General features: G+C 44.0%; 1 protein-coding gene across 5 annotated transcripts in view; it reads left to right on the top strand.

Annotated features, from left to right (window-relative positions):
* Nucleotides 1–19,691, top strand: part of PRKAG2 (protein kinase AMP-activated non-catalytic subunit gamma 2) — a 177,928-nt gene that overhangs the window by 99,943 nt on the left and 58,294 nt on the right. Inside the window, exon 1 of one of the 5 annotated variants that reach the window (XM_035029845.1) lies at nucleotides 19,236–19,343. The exons of the other annotated variants lie outside the window; for them this stretch is intronic. The gene's annotated coding sequence lies outside the window, so the exon portion shown is untranslated. Of the gene's footprint in view, nucleotides 1–19,235; nucleotides 19,344–19,691 lie in introns of those variants that run through there. 5 annotated transcript variants of the gene reach the window in all.

Genomic DNA, 19,691 nt, shown 5'->3' with positions numbered 1-19,691 from the left:
ACCTGCCTCTTCACATTCCAGATACCTCAAGTGGATCGCTCTTCCTTCTACTCTGAATAATTGTTCTGCTTTGGAAATCTAAACTGCTGCACGCCTCCTGAGCCTCCTTGCCGCCCTGTTCTCCTGGCCGCTCCCGAGCCTGTGTTGCCTCGTTTGCAAAGAGCCCTCACTACCAACCCAACAGCAGACACCCAGACACTGTGACCAGTAGCTGGTGTCGGTTCCAGGAGGGAGAGGGGAGGGAGGTCTCGAGTTGCTAAGGATCATGAAGCTTTTTTTTTTTTTTTTAAGATTTATTTATTTACTTGGGGGGTGGGAGGGACAGAGGCAGAGAATCTTTCAAGCAGATTCCCTGCTGAGCGAGGAGCCAGACACGGGGCTCGATCACATAACCCATGAGATCATGACCTGAGCCGAAACCAAGAGTCAGACACCCAACCAACTGAGCCACCCAGGCGCCCTGACCAAGTTAAGTTTTTTAAAAATAAATCTTGTAATTGTTTAAAAAAAACAAAAACAAAAAAACAACCCTTAGCACTATTTAGGGTCACTCCAGGAATACAGTGCGAATTTTCAAGTTGCATTCTTTTCAGGAGAGTCTAAAACTGCAGAGAATACTGAGACTAAGCCTCAGATTTTAAAAGCCAAGCAATAAAAAGGTGCTGGCTAAGGCCTTCGATAAATAAGCAGGTAACCTCAAGAAGCTTTGGAGTGATATTTATAGCCACACTGTGTGGCTTTTGTGATCTTGTCAACATTCCTTTATTGGCTTTCTTTTGCTTCCATAAAGACTTCATTGCTATATTTAAAGGCTTCTTTTTTTTTCTTTTTAAAGATTTTATTTATTTATTTGACAGAGAGAGACACAGCGAGAGAGGGAACACAAGCAGGGGGAGTGGGAAAGGGAGAAGCAGGCTCCCTGCAGAGCAGGGAGCCGGATGCGAGGCTCGATCCCAGGACTCTGGGATCATGACCTGAGCCGAAGGCAGACGCTTAACAACTGAGCCACCCAGGCACCCCATTTAAAGGCTTCCTTTGATGAATGCCTCTATTTTTAATTATTGCTCTTCTTGAAAAACTCACTTTCAAATGAAATGGGAGCGTGGGGACTCTGGCTCGAAGGCACTGGTTATCTCTGAAGATGAGGCTGCCAGTTTGTTTGAAAGTTAATATACAGAAATCCCAGATACTTGCCCTCACAAGAAGAGTACTTGCTCATGGAAGATGGGTTCCAAAAAGAGATTAAGTAAAAGCCTCTAGGTGGACTAATGGGCCCTCCTGCATCCCTGCTTGGCTTCCAGAATGTTGGCAGCAGGGTTTTTCTCATGTGCACCCAGCCACGCAGAGAAGGAGGATTTCTCTTTAGAGAAAAGATCTGCAGACCCTGAAACTTTCAGCTTGCCACTTCCATTTCACTATGGAGAAGCCCACCCGTCTCCGACTCCCATCCTCACGTACAGACCTCCTAACCTAGCTTCTTAGGGTCTTCCTATTAAATATGCAGCCAAAGAAAACCAGGCATTTGAGGAAACTATTATGAAAGACAGAGACAAATGCAAACAGAAAAAAAGAAAGTCTGAAAAAGCAAAAAAGGGAGCAAAGGATACTGCAGCCATGAAGTAAGAGCAGGAGGCTCTAAAGATTGAAAAGGGGTATTCCAAGACCAAGAGTTCTGGGAAAGCAAAACTATGCAACCAAATACACATATATATCTATACACACATGCACTGGAAGATAAAATTGAGGGGCACCTGGGTGACTCAGTCAGTTAAGTGTCTGCCTTCAGCTCAGGTCATGATCCAAGGGTCCTGGGATCAAGCCCCACATCGGGCTCCCTGCTCAGTGGGGAGTCTGCCTCTCCCTCTGCCCCTCCCCCTACTTGTGCACTTTTTCTCTCTCCGTCAAATAAATACATAAAATCTTTTAAAAAATAAAAAGAAGATAAAATTGAGCATATCTCCTGGAAAGTAAACCCAAAAGGCAAAGACAGAAATTGCTTTAAAGAAGGAAGAAAGGAAGAAGGAAGGAGGAAGGAAGGAAGCTAAGTAGGAAGGAAGGCGGGAGGGAGGAAGGAAGAATGGGAGGGCATGTGGGCATCAGTCTAGGAGGCTCAACCTCTTGATCCTACGAGTCCAGAGAGGAAGAACAAGGAAGACAGGAGAAGAATCAGGAGAACAAGTGAAGGGCATGAGTTCCCAGACTGATGCCCAGCACAAAACAAAAAGAAAGGGGGGAAAAAAAACAGGAAAAAAAAAAGACCTACACCAAGACACAGCATCATGAAATTTCAAACCAGCAGGGATAAAGAAATGAGTTAAAGCTTCCAGAGAGGAGGCGGAAACAGAGTTTACTTAAAAGGAGGGAGAGACTGGAAATCAGAACGGAGTCAGACTTCAGAACAGCAGAAGCTAAAAGGCCACGAACGGGGTAGGCTTTCAAAATGGAGGGCAGATGATTTCAAAGTTGGGACTTTGGCAGGATGTGAAATTGAGAGCCATTCTCAGACATGCAAGGTCTCAAATAAATCACCCCCATGTACCTTTCCTGGGGAAGTTCCTGGAGCATCTGGTCCCTCACGATAAGGGCAGAAATTAAGACCCGGGCATTAGGAAAGATGCCCAGACTGTTGGGGGAGGGAGAGGCCACCACGTGGCGGGTCTGGATGGCCTCTCAGGCCTAGAGAGCCTGGGACAGCGTCTCCAAGCAAAGAACAAAACCCGCAGATCACCTTATGTATCTGATCACGTTGAGAGAAGAGTTCTGGCTTTGGCCGAGTTTGGGGATGATTTCGTGATAGACACATTGAAAATTTAACTCCCAGAAAGCATTAAATTGGATAGAAAGGAAGGTGGATCATAACACAGGATGCAGCTTGACTGCGGTGCACAAGATTCGCAGAGTCATGACAATGTTAAGCCTTGAATGTTGACACAACACAAAAGGCAGGTAACTGAGTGTGGACGGTGGGCGCGGGAGTGGTGGGGGTGCAGCTGAGTGGTCACCTTGACCTTCTGCACAGGAAGCGGGGTCAACACCACAGTAGCTGAAAATGCCTCGCCCTGGAAAATACATACAATGAAAAGCATTTAGGCAAGAAGTTAATGTCTTTTTTTTTTTTTTCCCAATAAGCAAACTTCATAGGAGTTTGAAAAAAATGATGTGTTATGTGAGTGGGATAAAAAGGACGGGACTCGTTGGTTCATAAAAGGTGCTGTGAATTTGGATGGTAGCTATGCTGGGTGTTACGGTGATGATTAAGAGTTTCCCTTTCAATAATCAAAGTGACTCCCTCAATAAAAATAGAAAGAAATGCCTACCTAACACAATCTAAGGCCTTTAACTCCGGAGAAGAGGATGAAACGGGTATTTCCTTTAATTTTTATGAGTGCAGGAGTTATTTCTGAGTTAGGTTGGGCTGTTGTGCAGTCAGCCTGCTGTTCTCAAATGTATTGGGTGTCAGGACCCTTTTCCATTCGTGATCAGTGAGGACCCATTGGGCTTTTTTATTTGTGTGGGTCTCATCAATTGACAGTTACCATATTAAAAATTAAAACTGAGGGTGCCTGGGTGGCTCAGGTCTGCCTTCGGCTCAGGTTATGATCCCGGGGTCCTGGGATCGAGTCCCGCATCGGGTTCCCTGCTTGGCAGGGAGCTTGTTTCTCCCTCTTCCTCTGCCCCTCCCCCCTGCTTGCGCTCTCTCACTCTCTCTGTCTCAAATAAAGTCTTTGAAAAAAAATTAAAACAGAGAAATTTGAAAATATGTTTATCTAAAATATCAATAATAAACTCACGACATATAACCATAGGCATATTTTTATTCAAAACAGTTGGAAGAGAGGCATTGTTTTGCATGATGGCAAATCTTGTCAAGACCTGGGTGAAAGGACAGTGGGACTCTCCTGTCTACTTCTGCATTCATTCTGTTGCCATATATATGTTGTTTGGGATGAAGTATGTGAAGAAATTTCAGCCTCAAACAGATAAATGGCTGGAAAAGGGAGGAGTATTTTATTTTATTTTTTAAATAATTTTTATTTATTTATTTGAGAGAGAGAGAGAGCACCAGCGGGGTGAGGGACAGAGGGAGAAGCAGACTCCACCCTGAGCAGGGAGCCCGACATGGGGCTCAGTCCCAGGACTCCAGGATCATGACTCGAGCCCAAGGCAGATGCCCAACTGACTGAGCCACCTACGTGCCCCAAGCGAGGAGTATTTTAATAGCCTCTTAGAAAATTGTGGATAGTCTTCTGGACAAGTAGTAGTTTCTTATAACGTTAGTTGCAATGTGGAATCTGAAGCCATATTAATAAATCTTCACAGCCTACATAACAGGATCTATTCTATTACATTAAAATCTACCCATCTCTCCTGCACTGTGAGTGGATCTTTACCCCATGCATGATTTTGTAATATCATGCATTGGTCATTTGGAAAATACTGGGTCACTGACTAATGCAGATCTTCCAAATGTTGACCCATTTCATTACACAGTATTCAAAAAGCAAAATCAGGGGCGCCTGGGTGGCTCAGTCGTTAAGCGTCTGCCTTCGGCTCAGGTCATGATCCCAGGGTCCTGGGATCGAGCCCCACATCGGGCTCCCTGCTCAGCGGGAAGCCTGCTTCTCCCTCTCCCACTCCCCCTGCTTGTGTTCCTTCTCTCTCGCTGTGTCTCTCTCTGTCAAATAAATAAATAAAACCTTTAAAAAAAAAAAAAAAGCAAAATCACCTTTGTTAATAACACCACCCATCTCCTTCCGAGAAGTCTCTAAGTATTGGGAAGCTGTCAAGCTCATTATGACAGACCCAGCTTTTCCAAAATTCTAACTTCTGCTTGAAAACATTGCATCGTTGGCAACAAATATGGTCAGTTGTTTGCCTTGAAGTGACAGGCTCCCTTTGTTCATTTTGGAAAAAATGTCTGCCAAATACCCAAGTCTGAGAAACTACAGTTTGTTGGTTTTTCAATGTCTCATTTAAAAGGCAGCTCAACCACACGCATGTTTTTCTTCAAGAATACCATCGTATTGCAGCTTGAAACACGAGTATTTTCTGTGTACTTCTTGTTTTTTCACACAGAATATTAAAATGACACGTACTAAAGGGTTGAGATTTAATAAAATGAATAAAATTTTTTTCAAGAGAGGGAGAGAGGTGGGGTGGGGAGGGGCACAGGGAGAAGGAGAGAGAGAATCTGAAGCAGGCTCCATGCCCAGCACAGAGCCCGACACAGGGCTCGATCTCACCACCCTGAGATCATGACCTGAGCTGAAATCAAGAGTGGGACCCTTAACTGACTGAGCCACCCAGGCGCCCCTAAAATGAATAAATTTTACTGCACCCTCAAGGATGCTCTTAAGTGAAACTGGCTTATTTCCCGCGCAGTGGAAGGTTAGTGTTATTTGCCGCCAGCTCGGTGTGAGATGAGGTTCTGGAGTTTTCCAGGGCACAGACTTCGATGGGGCACAGGCAGTGGTGGGGAAACAGCAGATATCGCCTTCATGTTATCATGAGACGTTTTGTTTTGTTTTTTTGTTTTTTTGTTTTTCATGAGACGTTTTGACCTAGACTCCCTGGAAAGGTTGCAGGGACCCCAGGAGTCCTCTGACCATGCTTTGAGAACCACCATATAACTCAGAGGTGTTTCGCTGCTGTTGCAAGGTGTTCCTGCGACCCATACATCTCTCAGAATTCCACTGACAGAGACAGGGACTGAGGAGTTGCATAGGATTTAGGACCAGAACCTTGTCCCCCATTTGGACCTAATCTTAACACGCAAGCCACTCCCTGGAGGGAAAGGGTTCTTAACCACCCGCGTTTCAGCAGGAAAATAATAAGCCATTACCATTTTCCTTTAAAATTATTCATGTTTGATAAAAGGAGAAATGCTAAGTCGCCTTTATTCTTTGCCACTCCCATATTTGTGTGTGTGTGTGTGTCCACGCGTGTGCACAGGTTTTCTCCCAGATATGTAGACTCTATACCTGAATATACCTTTAAAAAGTGCCAACTGACATGTCTGAAGAGTTTGGTCCAGATTCATTTTCCCTCTATTGTGCCTTAAAAAATGAATGAGTTGAAATCATTTTTCCCTCAGGCCGAACTTAGTCCTTATAGACACCGGCTACTCTGTGTTGAAGGGAAACTTGATGATGTTTAGTGACAAACAACACTTCCTGTGACTCATGTCCCACACGTATGACTAAATCTTCCAACCCAGGGTTCTTCAGGAGTTATACACCGTCTCCCTTTATTATCCACTTTATGACTAAAAACTACAGTAAGAAAAAATCTTGACCCACGACTCACACACATGTACATATAACTAAGACAGCTTTCTTGAAACAATGATCCCCCTCAATGCAAATTGATATGTCTATGATATTTCATTTTTTTAAGATTTTATTTATTTATTTGTCAGAGAGAGAGAGAGCACAAGCACAAGCAGGGGTAGTGGTAGGCAGAGGGAGAAGCAGGCCTCCGGCTGAGCAGGGAGCCCGATGCGGGACTCGATCCCAGGACCCTGGGATCATGAGCTGAGCCGGAGGCAGACGCTTAACCAAGCCACCCAGGCGTCCCAATGATATTTCATTTTAAACCACGCCACTCCTGACCCATTAAACTACTTTCATTACCCATGAGTGGGTCACACTCTGCAGCTTTTGAACCACTGGTTTAGACTTGGTTTCTTACAGGCTGGTTTTTCATGTTCCACTTGTAGTAGATGTGCTTGTGCTGAGTGACAAGGAGCTGCTTCTTGTCAAACGTGTCTCTTCTCTTTCTGTCTCTTGACTTCTCTTCTTGCTTTCTTGAGAGGACCCTGTCTTCTCATTGAAAGTATCCCCCTTTGCCCGTGTGGATGCCAACCCTGGAGTTCTGGCTCTCGGTGCTGACTTCTCTCATTCTCCTAGAGCAGTTTTCCCAAAGTGTAGGATGAATACCCCTAGGGTATGCAAGATGATTTTAGGTGATATAAGGAAGAACATTTTAATAGCTACATATTTGTGTATCCGGAAAAAAATATATCTAGACCATCCATACCTACAATTTCCTGGAATTGTTGCCTAAAGACTAATTTTTTTAAAGTCAATTTTGAATAATTGTACAGGTTGTGTGGAAATATGATGAAATGGCACCTGACTGGAGTTTGGGAAGCAGAACTGATGAATCCAGGCCCTGTTATTCTCACCCAACACGGCATACACCGCCCACTCCACTCACATAATCATTGCGACCCTAGTTACCTACCAAGGGTACTTCTTAGACGGCCAATCAACATTGGAAATTTTGCTGGTTTACCCCAGCATTTCTCCTTTCTTCTTACCTCAAATAGCTCATCCTGTCAATTTCCCCGATATCCTAGTGTCTTCTATTTCCTGATCCACTGAAATATCAAGTCCAAACTCTTTTTTTTTAATCTCTGCAATACTTCTCAGAGTAGCTTGCTTGATTTTTACATTCATTGTAAAAACATCGTAAACATTCTTGCTGGTTCCAGGCTCTCCCATATCCATCCCTTTCCACTCAACACCGGCATTACGATCTTCTGATATTGTCCAAACAGTCTGAGAAGATTACATTCGCCCCTCGAGTCCTACCTCATGAAATCTAATTCTATCCCCTTGGCTCCCAGGGGTCCCCACTGATCTGTCCCTAATTTCTCTACAAGAACACTCCGCTCTCGGATAAAGGCCATTCACCTGCTGTGTCCTGCCAGTGTCTTCACCTTTAGAGCTTTTCCTCTGCTGTGGCCACCACCTGAAGTGCTCCCCCACCCCTCACTTCCTTCCAATCTGCCTCAATACGTCTCCTAAAGGAAGCCTTACCTCTCAAAGTGTTCCTTAGCATTTGCATACACTATGCTGTTGCTAGAGTTGGTTGTTTTTGTATGTGTGTGTGTGTTTTCTTTTTACTTAAACTGCTTTGTCATTTTTTTTAAGATTTATTTATTTATTTAGAGAGAGTTTGTGCACAAGATGGGGGAGCAGCAGAGAGAGAGAGAACAGGGGTAGGGGGCAGATGGGGGCAGAGGCAATGGGAGAGAGAGAATCTCAAGCAGACTCCCCGCTGAGCACAGATCCCAATGAGAGGCTCAGTCTCACGACCCTGAGATCATGACCTGAGTGGAAATCAAGAGTCGGACACTTAATGGACTGAGCCGCCCAGGCACCCCTCCTTTGTAATTTTTGACAGAAATACAGTTTTCATAATTAGGCTAAAACCTCTGCCCAATTAGCGTATCACCTCCTGAGGGCAGGGCCTAGATCTAATATAATTCCCAAATATCTTGTAGGATGTTTTGGCTGTAAAGTAACAGAAATGGTACAGGTCTGCTCGGTGACATCACCAAGGACCCAAGCTCTTTCTCGGCACTGGCTTCAGCTGAAGGCTGGTCCTCAGTAGCAGGCAGCGTCCTGTGCTCTCCGTGGCAAGCTGCGGTGGGGCGAGGTTGTGCATGCCTGCGTGCGGGCACCAGCTCTCTTCAGCCGTAAGCCCTTCCTTTTACTCCGGGACAGTAAGAAAGACTGTCACCATCGTGACTCATGTAAGGAAAGGGTATATACGGTGACAAAATTCGGGCCTTATTCTAGGAAAGAAGGTGGTAGAAGAATGGATGCTATGTAGACAGTCAGTAGTATCCAGCACAACATAGCACAATGTGCCACACTCTGAGGGGTACACAGTGCTAATACGGGGTATGCAGCTGAGCCTAAAGTGGGGTACATGTGCGTATATATGCATGCCCATATACACACATGTATTCTTATTTATGTAATCCATAATTATATCACATTCATACATAATTCATAATTACATATATAACATGCTGCAGAGTATGAGAAATACTATCTCTTCTGAATCAAGGACTAAATCAAATGACACATTGAGCTAAGAATCAGAATGTACGTATAACACACAAAACACATAAGAATAAATAGAATGAAAAAAAAAAAAAGAATAGATAGAATGATACCATGTCACGGAACTACAGCGTAAAGAACTAAAGGTAAGAGGCACTAGATGACATGACTGCTTGCGTGGAAAATCCTAAATAACCAGCAAAACAGCCACTAGAACTCACAAGTAAATTTATCAAGGTCACAGGGTACAAAGCTAATATACAAAAATCAGTGATATCTTTATGATATGCTAGCAGCAAACAATTGGGAAATGAAATCTGAAAAACAAGTTCATTTCCAAAAGCATCAAAAAAAACCCTAAGATACTAAGGAATAAATTTAGTAAAAGATATGTAGGACCTCTACACTGAAACCCACAAAAGATGACTGAGAGAGATCAAAGACACAAAGGAACAGAAGGACCCACCATGGTCCTGAATTGGAAGGCCTGACATTGTTAAGAGGTAAATTCTTGCCAAATTGACTGACAGATCAAACGCAATCCCAACCAAAATTTCAGTAGGCTTCTTGTTATTCTGAAGTGTATGTGGAAATGCAGAGGACTTAGAGGAGCCAAAGCGATTTTTTAAACGAAGAACAAAGTTGGAGAATGCTCATTATGTGATTTCAAGTCTTACCACAGAGCTACAATAATCAAGAAAGGGCGGTCATGACAAAAGTATAGATATACATCATTGAGCAGAATGGAGAGGCCGGACTTAGATGCCCGATGTATGGTAGGTTGATTTTAGATAAATGCTGAAGCTATCTTTTATTTTCATTGGGGAACATAAAGTCTTCTTAATAAACAATATGGAACAACTAGATATCAGCATGGGGCGGGGGGTAATGAACCTAAGCTCTTACCACACATCATAATAAAAAAATTAAACCAAAATAGATCAGAGGCCTAAATACAAAAGTCAAAATTTAAGAATTCTAGAAGGAAATATTGAAGAACATCTTCACAGTCTTGTGGGGGGCGGGCAAAAATTTCTTAGGATGCAAAATGCATGAATCATAAAAGGATAAATTGGATCTTATTAAAATTTTAAAATTTTGCTCTCTGAAAGACATGGTTAGGAATGTGAAAAAGCATAGCACAGAATGGGATAAAATGTTCACAATACATGTATCCGACAAAGGGTCAGACCTGAAGGCTCCACTGGGGAAGGATCCATTTCCAAGCTCATGTGGTTGATGGCAAGATTCAGTTCCTTGCAGACTGTTGGAGAGAAGACCCCAGTTACTTGCCACATGGGCCTTTCCAACATGGTAGTTTGCTTCATCAAAGCCAGCGAGGGACAGAGTCTGAGAGTAAGACAGAAATCACAGTTTCATGTAGCCTAAACATGGAAGCAATATCCCATCACCTTTGCTTGTTCTGTTGGTCAGAAGCAAGTCATTATATCTAACTTACATTCAGGGAGCAGGAATTACACAAGAACATGAGTCCCAGGAGGTGGGGATCATCAGGGGCCATCTTAGAGTCTCCTGCCACATTCATATAACTCAACGTGGACAAAAGAAGTCTGATCAAAAAGTGGGCAAAAGATGTGTACAGTCACTTCACTAAAGAAGATACATGAATGTCCAATAAACACATAAAAAGATATCATCAGGCCTCAAGGAGATGTAAATTAAAACCACAAGGAGAAACCATTACCCACCCACTAGAATAACTAAAGAAAAAGAAAGAAAGAAAAACAAAAGGACCATACCAAGTTTTGATGAGGATATGCAACAACTGGAGTTCTCATATGGTGAAAGGTAAAATGATCCAGCCAATATGCAAAACTGGCTGTTTCTCATGTTAAACGTATACCTCCCATATGACCCAGACGTTCTACCCTTTGCTATTTATCCAAGAGGAATGAAGTTGTGTCCACACAAAGATTTGACTGTTTGTTTATAGCAGCTTTATTCACCATGGTCAAAAATTGGAAACATCCCAAGCTCCATCAACAGGTGAATGCAAAATATGGCGGATCCATGCAATGGGGACACTACTCAGCAGCAAACTGAACAAAGGACTGTTATACTCAACCATGTGAATGAATCTCAAAATCCTTATGCTAAGTGAAGTAATCCAGGTGCAAACAAGTGTTTACCAAATGCTTCCATGTATATAAAATTCTGGGAAATATCTATGGCAGCAAAACCGAGACCACCGGTGGCCCTGAAACGGCAGAAGGAAGGAGGGATGAACCACACAGGGGCAAGAGGAAACGTTCGGGGTGATAAAAATATTTTGTATCTTGATTGTAGTGGTGGTTTTATGTTGGCTGATCAGACTGTGCACTTGAAATGGATCCGGTTTATTGTAGGTAAATTATATCAATAAGAAAGAGACTCTATCTTTCTTAAAATTTTGATTTACAGTTTGCGGTATGCAGATCCTGCATCTGCATTTAGCTGGTCGGCTCTGTGTCCCCCCTCTCCCCACCCCGTTCACATCAATCCTCCTGATAGCTATGTAACACCATAAATAACAGTGAATAAAGATCACTGAATTCCCCAGAGCCAAGGGCAGAAGACGCAACAGAAGCATTAACCAGGCCCCTTTGATTTCAGCTTGACTATTGGACTTCCTTCTGAACACTTTATGTAGAACAGAGCAGAAAAAATGGAAGTAGTCTGTTAATCATTTCTGTAACTTTTCACCAATTTCTGGCCAGAGTTTCTATAAATGAAGGGATTAAAAAGACAAAAACTATTATCAGTGGTCTGTTCTGGAAAGGGCTAACAAGTAGGCCAGTTGTAAGGGAAAGAGTAGAGAACCGTGAAAAAGCCTTCCTGTGACTTTAGATCATTTTTTGTGTTGCTTTATTTTTTTTTAAAGATTTTATTTTTAAGTAATCTCCACACCCACGTGGGACTCAAACTCACAACCCCTAGATCAAGAGTCCCAGGCTCCACTGACTGAGCCGGCCAGGAGCCCCCTTTTGTGTTGCTTTATAACAGAAACCCAGCACAAAGTTTATGGCTTGATGCATTAAAAATTGAAAGGTTAATTGAACTTATTGAGCAATACTTATTTTTTTATTGGCAAAGTATTATGGGATGACAAGAATTATCAAGAGAATAGAATATATTTAGCTCCCAGTAAATCCTGTCAAACACAAACCTAATAATAAAATATTTTGGTTAGCGGAAAATAAAACCAAATTTGGGTCTACTTGTCTAAAAGCAAGAGAAAAACATATTTCAGACCCTGACTCCTGGGTCCACAGAAGTGGAACTTGAAGAGTTACAGACTAACCCTATGTATGTGTAGGGTTCCTCCTTCTTTGATGTGAATTTCTAATCTTACCAGATATTTTAGTGACCCACCTACCATGGTGCCTGGCATGCAGCAGATATTAAATATTTGCTCAATGTCTGTCTTCAAAATCTTAACATTGTCTACTTTTTGGAAGTTAGAAGATAGTTTAACAGAAAGAATCCAGGCAAAAGGGACTTTTTTTGTTTGTTTAGTTCATTTTCTTCATCTCTTATTTAATCGTCTGAAACAGATTTTCAGCAGACTTTAACTGTAAAATTGGTTACCACTCTGAAAAAAATATTGTGGAATAGATGCTCTCTAAAGGCAATCATACGTAAATGTTAGGAAGGAACCAAGTTTATTTGGTAGCATCTGAAATTGTTATTTGGAAAACTATCCAAATGAATAAAACCTTTTCTCCAAATACACTGATTGAAATTGATCAGAAGAATTAATAGTTATACTGTCAAATAGTTTAAGTTTTTGCGTTTTTATCAAATCTCTACACCACTTTAAAAAAGTCAATTGTTTTCACTTAACAGAAATTAAAGCTATGGGGTGGGGACCAGAGCTGGCTGAGCTCCCCACCGATTTCCAAACCAGGATGTGGAGTGCTGTGGACAAGTCTCATCCTCGGAGGGAGTCTATTAAAATAAAAATGTTTCCTGCCACCCCTTCTTACTTAGCACAGGCACTTTGTTTTTTCTTCTAAATGTCAGTTCCATTGCTCAAGGGAAAGCAGCTATAAGCATTGGTAAATAGGAATGAGGTCCAGAAGAAACATGAGTAAATGGAATGAAATCATCTCTGAGCCCATGGATGCTGTCAAAATCAATTGTTTACCTGCCACGTTTTCTGATTTGCTAAGAATGAACAATTCACTTCACTCAATTATTTTTGGAACGCCTACTATGTGCCAGGCACAGGAGATAGAAAGATGATCAGTCTTCAGAGATTACGGGATTTGGGGAAACAGCAAAGTAAATCCCAACCCTGTGTTAAGTCCTCATAGAAAGAAATAGGTGGGTTAAGAGAAGCAGTTAACCAGGTGAGCTGTAGAAGAGGTCAAGAATCAGGAAGTGCTTCCTGGTGGAGGCTGAGCCTTCCTCCTTAAGACTCACTCTTAAAGGAATGGGGAGAACTAGCCAAGTGTCAGAAGTAGGGAGGGAGGCCAGAATGATCAAACCCTTAGTGCTCTGAGCCTAAGCGCGGGGGACGCAGAGAAAATTGGCAAGATAAGATGAAGAAATGAAAGGATCCGACCCCTGCTCTGCGCTAAGGAGCTCACAAGGCATCCCTGAAGGTCCCTAGAGCCATTGAATAGTTCTAAACAGGGGGTAACAGGAACAAGGCTGTATGTTTAAAAGGTCAGTCTGGCTCCAGCACGAGATGAGATGAGACAGGGGAAGCCCAGCTGAGCATTGCAGCAGAGATGGAGACCAGGGGGGCGGCCTCTGAGGACAGGAAGACAGGTGGAGAGGACTCAGGGCTACTTTCGAGGGATGAGTTTGAGTTGTCCATAGAAAATTCCAGGACACCACCAGGAAGAAGTCCCGAGCTCAGGCTTGCTGGGAGCTTGTGATTGAGGCTTGGAAGTAGTCCGCGCAGAGGAGGGAGAGTCAAAGCTGGTCCGAGAGCCGAGCAAGTCGCAGAACAGGCAGCTCCTGTCCTGGCACTGGTGGGCGCCCCGTCCTACCTCCTCGTCCACACAGAGGACGCCTTTGTTCAAAGAAGACAGTGGGGGTAGGGGTGGGGAGGTGCGGGAACGGCAGAGCTGCAGGTTTCCACACGCTAAATTATTCAGGAGCTACTTATCCAGTATTTAAGGTTGATTTACTTCTTGCAGAAGCTATTTAAGATAAAATAAAAGGTAAAGTGAACTCATATCCGACCTCAGTGCCTCAAGGAAAGCTTTTTTGGCAGTCATTTCATGAATAGGTTTTCCTGCCCGATGGTCGTTCAGAATACACCTAGGCACAGTTATGTAAGACGAACCTTAATAATTTAGCATTTCTCACCAACCAGCAAGTCATACTGGTAATGGCTCCATGGTTTTCAGGCATCCTGTCCATAAAGTTCAACTCCAGCCTCCTGCTCCCTCCCATCACGCTGGAGGTTGGCCACCCAGACCCGCTGCAGAAGCCTATAGAATACGGGTAGAAATACTGCGATCTGCATGAGGCCCAGCTAGGAAAACCCGTCTCCTCTCGACTATGATCTGCCAGTTTAGTTCTCAAGAGAGATGAGATGGCATCACACATGCAACCCCTTCTCTGCATGCAGCACGTTGCCCAAACCCTTCTCTTTCCTGGCTTCCCCGTCTCCCTGAAATAGCTCACATGGAGCCTGGCATATAAGTCAGTGGAGATTTTAAGAAAACATCACCTAAAATATCACCACGACAGGGCAACTGACAGCCCCCAACTTTAAATTATTTGTGCTAACTAATCCATCGCGCATTTGACCCTGTCGACATGTATATGCATGCCTGAAACGCTCGGCAGACCCTCAAATTCCTGAAAATGACCTGGTGTATTACAGAGAGCAGTTTAATCCCTGAGATGTCTCACCAAGTGAAAGTAAGCTCCGGAAAAAAATTCTGCCTCGCTAACCTATAATACAGGAACGTTTTTATTTCTGTCTTCTCCTGCACACCCATGATCAAGTGGAGTGAAGCCTGAGAAACTCAGAGTAATTTGTTTTAATTTCCATTCTCTCCCAACTTCCACAGCAATGGGTACAGGACTTTTTAGTCTGAGGACCACGTTTGCACGCTCACTGCCTCCAGACACACATATTCCTGTTTATGGCCCATTTCTGCCTCCCAAAAAAACCCCAACTCATCCGGATTATAGGTGAAATTGATGGTGCTCCCAATAAACACCAATTAGGGATTTGTTTTTACAATTATACCAGAATTACTACAAGAAATTAAAACATAGATTTTTCAAAAATGAGGTTGATTGACACTTCCACTATGTACCCCCGTGCTTTTTTTTTTTTAATTAAGCTTTTTATTTTGAGCTCATTGTAGATTCACATACAGTTAGTTGTAAGAGATGAGTGCCCTCCACCTAGTTTCCCCCAATGGTAACATCTTGCAAAACTACAGTGCAGGAGAAATTGAAACCCTCACACATTGCTAGTGAAAATTTTAAAAGGTGCAGCTTCTGTGGAAAACAGTTTGGCAGTTTCTCAAAATGTTAAATATAGAGTTACCATATGACCCAGAAATTCCATTCCTGGGTCTATACCCAAGAGAAATGAAAACATATGTCCGCACAGATCCTTGTAGTTGAATGTTTGTAGCAGCAATATTCACAATAGTCAAAACGGGAAGAACACCTAAATACCCATCAACTGATGAATGGATAAGCAAAATGTGGTATATGCATACAATGGAATATTATTCAGCAATAAAAAGAAAGGAAGTGTTGATCCATGTTAGAAAGTGGATGAACCTTGAAAACAGTATGCTGAGTGAAAGGAGCTAGAGATAAAAGACCACATATTATATGATTAAATTTCTATGAAATGGCCAGAATAGGCAAATCTATAGAGACAGAAAATAGGTTAGTGGTTGCCTAGGGCTGGGAATAGGGGTCAAGGGAGTGATAGGCAGTGACCACTAGAGGTTACAGGGTTTCTCTTTGGGATGATGAAATGTTGGAAACAGAGGTGGTTGCACAACTCTATGAATATACTGAAGACGTATTTTATGGTACGTGAATCCTATCTCAATAAAGATTTGTTTATTTGAAAGAGAGAGTGTATGAGCAGGAGGGGCAGAGAGAGAGGGAGAGAGAATCTCAAGCAGACTCCACACTGGACCCTGAGATCAGGACCTGAGCTTAAACAAATTGGATGCTCAACTGACTACACCACTCAGGCGCCCCTCAATAAAGATTTTTTTTTTTAAATTAACCCAATATCGGAGTGCCTAGGTGGCTCCGTCGGTTAAGTGTCTGCCTTTGGCTCAGGTCATGATCCCAGGGTCCTGGGATTGAGCCCTGCATCGGGCTCCCTGCTCAGCAGGAAGTCTGCTTCTCCCTCTCCCTCTGCCCCTCCACCCACTTGTGCTCTCTCTCTCAAGTAAATAAATAAGTAATCTTTAAAAAAAAAAAAAAAAAAACCCAATTGGTTATTTTCTCCACACAATTAAATCAGCATGGCTTGACTTGTGGGAGAAAGAATGTAGTACATCACAAGCAGAATGGTGACATTGATTCAGTGAAGATCCAGAATGGTTCCATCACCACAAGGATCCCTCATGCTGCCTTTTATAGCCACAGGTCCCTCTGTCCCCAATCCCCCCCCCCCAACCCCTGCACCCACTGATCTGTTCTCCACTTCTATAATCTTGTCATTTCAAGAATGCTATATAAATGGAATAACACAGTATGTACCTTTTGGGGATTGGCTTTTCATTCAGCCTAATTCCTTGGACATTCATGCAAGTAGTTGTATGTATCAATAGTTCATTCCTTTTTGTTGCTGAGGACTATTCCATGGTTGGGATGTAACGTAGTTTGTTTAACCATTTGCCCGCTGAACGACATCTGGTATTTCCAGTTTGGGCTATTGCAAATGAAACATGGTATACAGGTTTTCCCGTAAACATAAGCCTTCGTTTCCCCGGAATAAATGCCCAAGGTGGCAAATGATGTGTCATATGGCAACTGTATGTGTGGTTTCATAAAAAACTACCAGGTTGTTTTCCAGAGCTGTGGTGCGACTTCCCGTCCCCACAGCGATGCAGAAGGGATCCTGTTTCTCGTCATCCTCACCAGCATTTGGTGTTGCTCATTGTTTTTATTTTGGCCATTCTAATAGGTGTGTGGTCACAGCTTACTGTGGTTTTAATCTGTATTTCCCTAATGGCTGATGTTGTTGAACATCTTTTCATGTGCTTACTGCCATTCATCTTTTTCAGTGAAGTGTCTCTTCATATCTTTTGCCCATATTCTGAATTCTGACTTTTATTTTTCTATTATTGAGTTTTGAAAGGTCTTGACATATACCCGACGCTAGTCATTTGTTGGCTGTGTGGTTTTACAGGTATTTTCTCCCACTCTGTCTCTTGTCCTTTCATCTTCTTAACAGGGTCTGCCACAGAGCAAACATTTCTAATTTTAATGAGGTCCAATTTGTTCATTTTACCTTTTATGGATCATGCTCTTGATACCAAGTCTTACTCTTTGCCTAGGAGATCCCAAAGATTTTTTTTTCTACAAGTTGTATAGTTTTACATCTTATTTTCAAGTCCATGACCCAACTTGAGCTCATTTTTGTATAAGATGTGAGGCTTATGTGAAGGTTTATTTTTTTGCCTATCAAGCTTTGCTCCAACACCACTGTTTTTGCACCTTCCTCAAACAACAGTTCCATATACTTCTGTGGGTCTATTTCTAGATTCCCTATTTGTTTCTTTTGATTATTGTGTCTGTCCCCCTACCAGTACCACAATGTCTTGATTACTCCCCCTTCGTTCATTTTCAAGATTGTTTTAGCTACTCTCCAGCCTATGCCTTTCTGTATAAATTTCAGAATAAGCTCATCTTGTCTACAGAAAATCTTGTTAGGATTTTGGTAGGAATTGCATTAAACGTAGAGATCAGTCCGGGGGAGAACTGACATCCTTACTAATTTGGGTCTTCCGAAACATTAACATGAGATGTCTCTCCATTTCTTTAGGTCTTCTTTCATTGCAATCACATATTGTAATTTTCAGCATACAGATCTTGCACATGGTTTCTCAAGTGTGGATCCCTTCTGCACTGGGAGGGAAACGAAGGCTTATGTTTACGGGAAAACCTGCACATTTAATTTTCTTTGCAGTGATTATAAATTATGTATTGTTTTTAGTATCACTTTACACATGGTCATTGTTAGTATATAGAAATGCAATTGATTTTTGTGTGTTGACATTGTAGCCTATGACTTTGCTGAACTCACTAGTTCTAGTTGCGGTTGTTAGGTTTTGGTTTGGTTTGGGGTTTTTTTTGTTTTTGTTTTGTTTTTCAGTAGATTCCTTGGAACTTTTTACAAAGACAACCATGTCATCTGCACATAGGGATGATTTTATTTCTTCCTCTGCAATTTGTATGCCTTTTCTTTCTCTTTATTGCCCTACTGCGGTGGCTGGAACTTCCAGTACTACCTTGAGTAAGAGTAGCCTGGGAAAAGAGGCATAGTAGCCTTGTTCCTGAACTTAGAGGGCAAGCATTCAGGCTCTTGCTGTTAAGGAAGACATAGCTGTAGGGTTTGCTGGGGTTTTTTTGTTTGTTTTTTTACCACCAAAGGTCTTACAAAATTAGTTTTGTCCTCTCCTTGCCCCCCCCCCCCCCCGCCCGCCCGCCCCTTTTAAGCAGAAGCTTAAGACAGGGCTTGGCCCAACTGAGATGACAGAGCAAAAAGGAAATGCAAAGGAGATTTTAGTACTTCCTTTTCCAGGCCAGGCTTGAAAGAGTGGCAAAACTAGCTTCCTTTCAAGGGGTGGGTGTGTGGGTGTGGGTGGGGGGTGCTTTACAGCCCTAATCAGCTTATCGCTGTCAGGCCTCTGCAGTCTGCTGTGAGTAAAGGGCACGCCATAGATGGGGCAGAAACTGGCTGTCACACAGGAGGGCCTCGGGAGTCGGGCGCCTGCCTCCTCTCCCGCGGCCCTGCTCTCTCAGGCAGCCCTGGCAGCCTCCCTGCCTGCCAACGTGAGCTGTCGATAGGAGAGTCTCAGATACCCAAGATCCAGGGTGACAGGAGTGGCCAGGGCCAGACTGAGATTTGTGTGAGCTTTTGGCAGTGGCTCACCCAAACCGGAGAATCAGCTGTGAAGAAAGGAAGCAAATTAAGACTTGCATGGCTGGGTAAAACTGATAGCTACAAAGTGCATCTACAATACGTGTAACCCACGGAACATTTTTTTTTTTTTCTCTTTTAAATAGGGGACGAGGATGCACAGTGTAATCTAAAATAAAAAAAAAAGGCAATCCCCCCCCCACCCCGCCCCACCCCCGGGTGCGGTGCCATCTCCCTCTCCGGGGTCCCGCGGCCCCCAGCCCCTCTCCCAGGCGCGTCGCCCCGCCCACCCGGCGGCGCTCCCCTCTCGCCCCACCCCCGGGCTGGCCGAGACCACACCTGCGCAGGTTACGCCCGCGGGGACGCGCCGGCCGTGGGTGGCGGGGAAGGTGAGCGGACGGGCGCGGTGCGGTGGGAGAGCCGGGCAAGGACGGGAAGGCGCGCCTGCGCTAATGGCCGCCCGGCGGCCGTGGCGGGAAGGTGGGCCGCGGCCGGAGGGGGGCGCCCCGGCCGCCGTCGCGCGAGCCCTGCTCGGGCTCCGCGGGGTCCTCTTCCCACGCTTCCTCCTCGCCGGCCCGTACCAAGGCCGCCGGGGCCGGGGGGGCGGGCCGTTCCACTCGGGGAGGGGCGCAGGTTCGGCCGCGGCCCGCGCCACCTGCGGCCCTCCGGGCGGGGGCAAGGCCGGGCCGGGGCCGGGGCCGCGCCGGGGCCGCGCCGCCCTCTCCGTCGCGCTCCGA

Source organism: Mirounga leonina, unplaced genomic scaffold (genome assembly GCF_011800145.1).
Source record: "Mirounga leonina isolate KUSES-001 unplaced genomic scaffold, KU_Mleo_1.0 Mir_321, whole genome shotgun sequence".
Classification (NCBI taxonomy): Eukaryota; Metazoa; Chordata; class Mammalia; order Carnivora; family Phocidae; genus Mirounga; species Mirounga leonina.
This window is presented reverse-complemented; position numbering and strand designations above follow the sequence as displayed.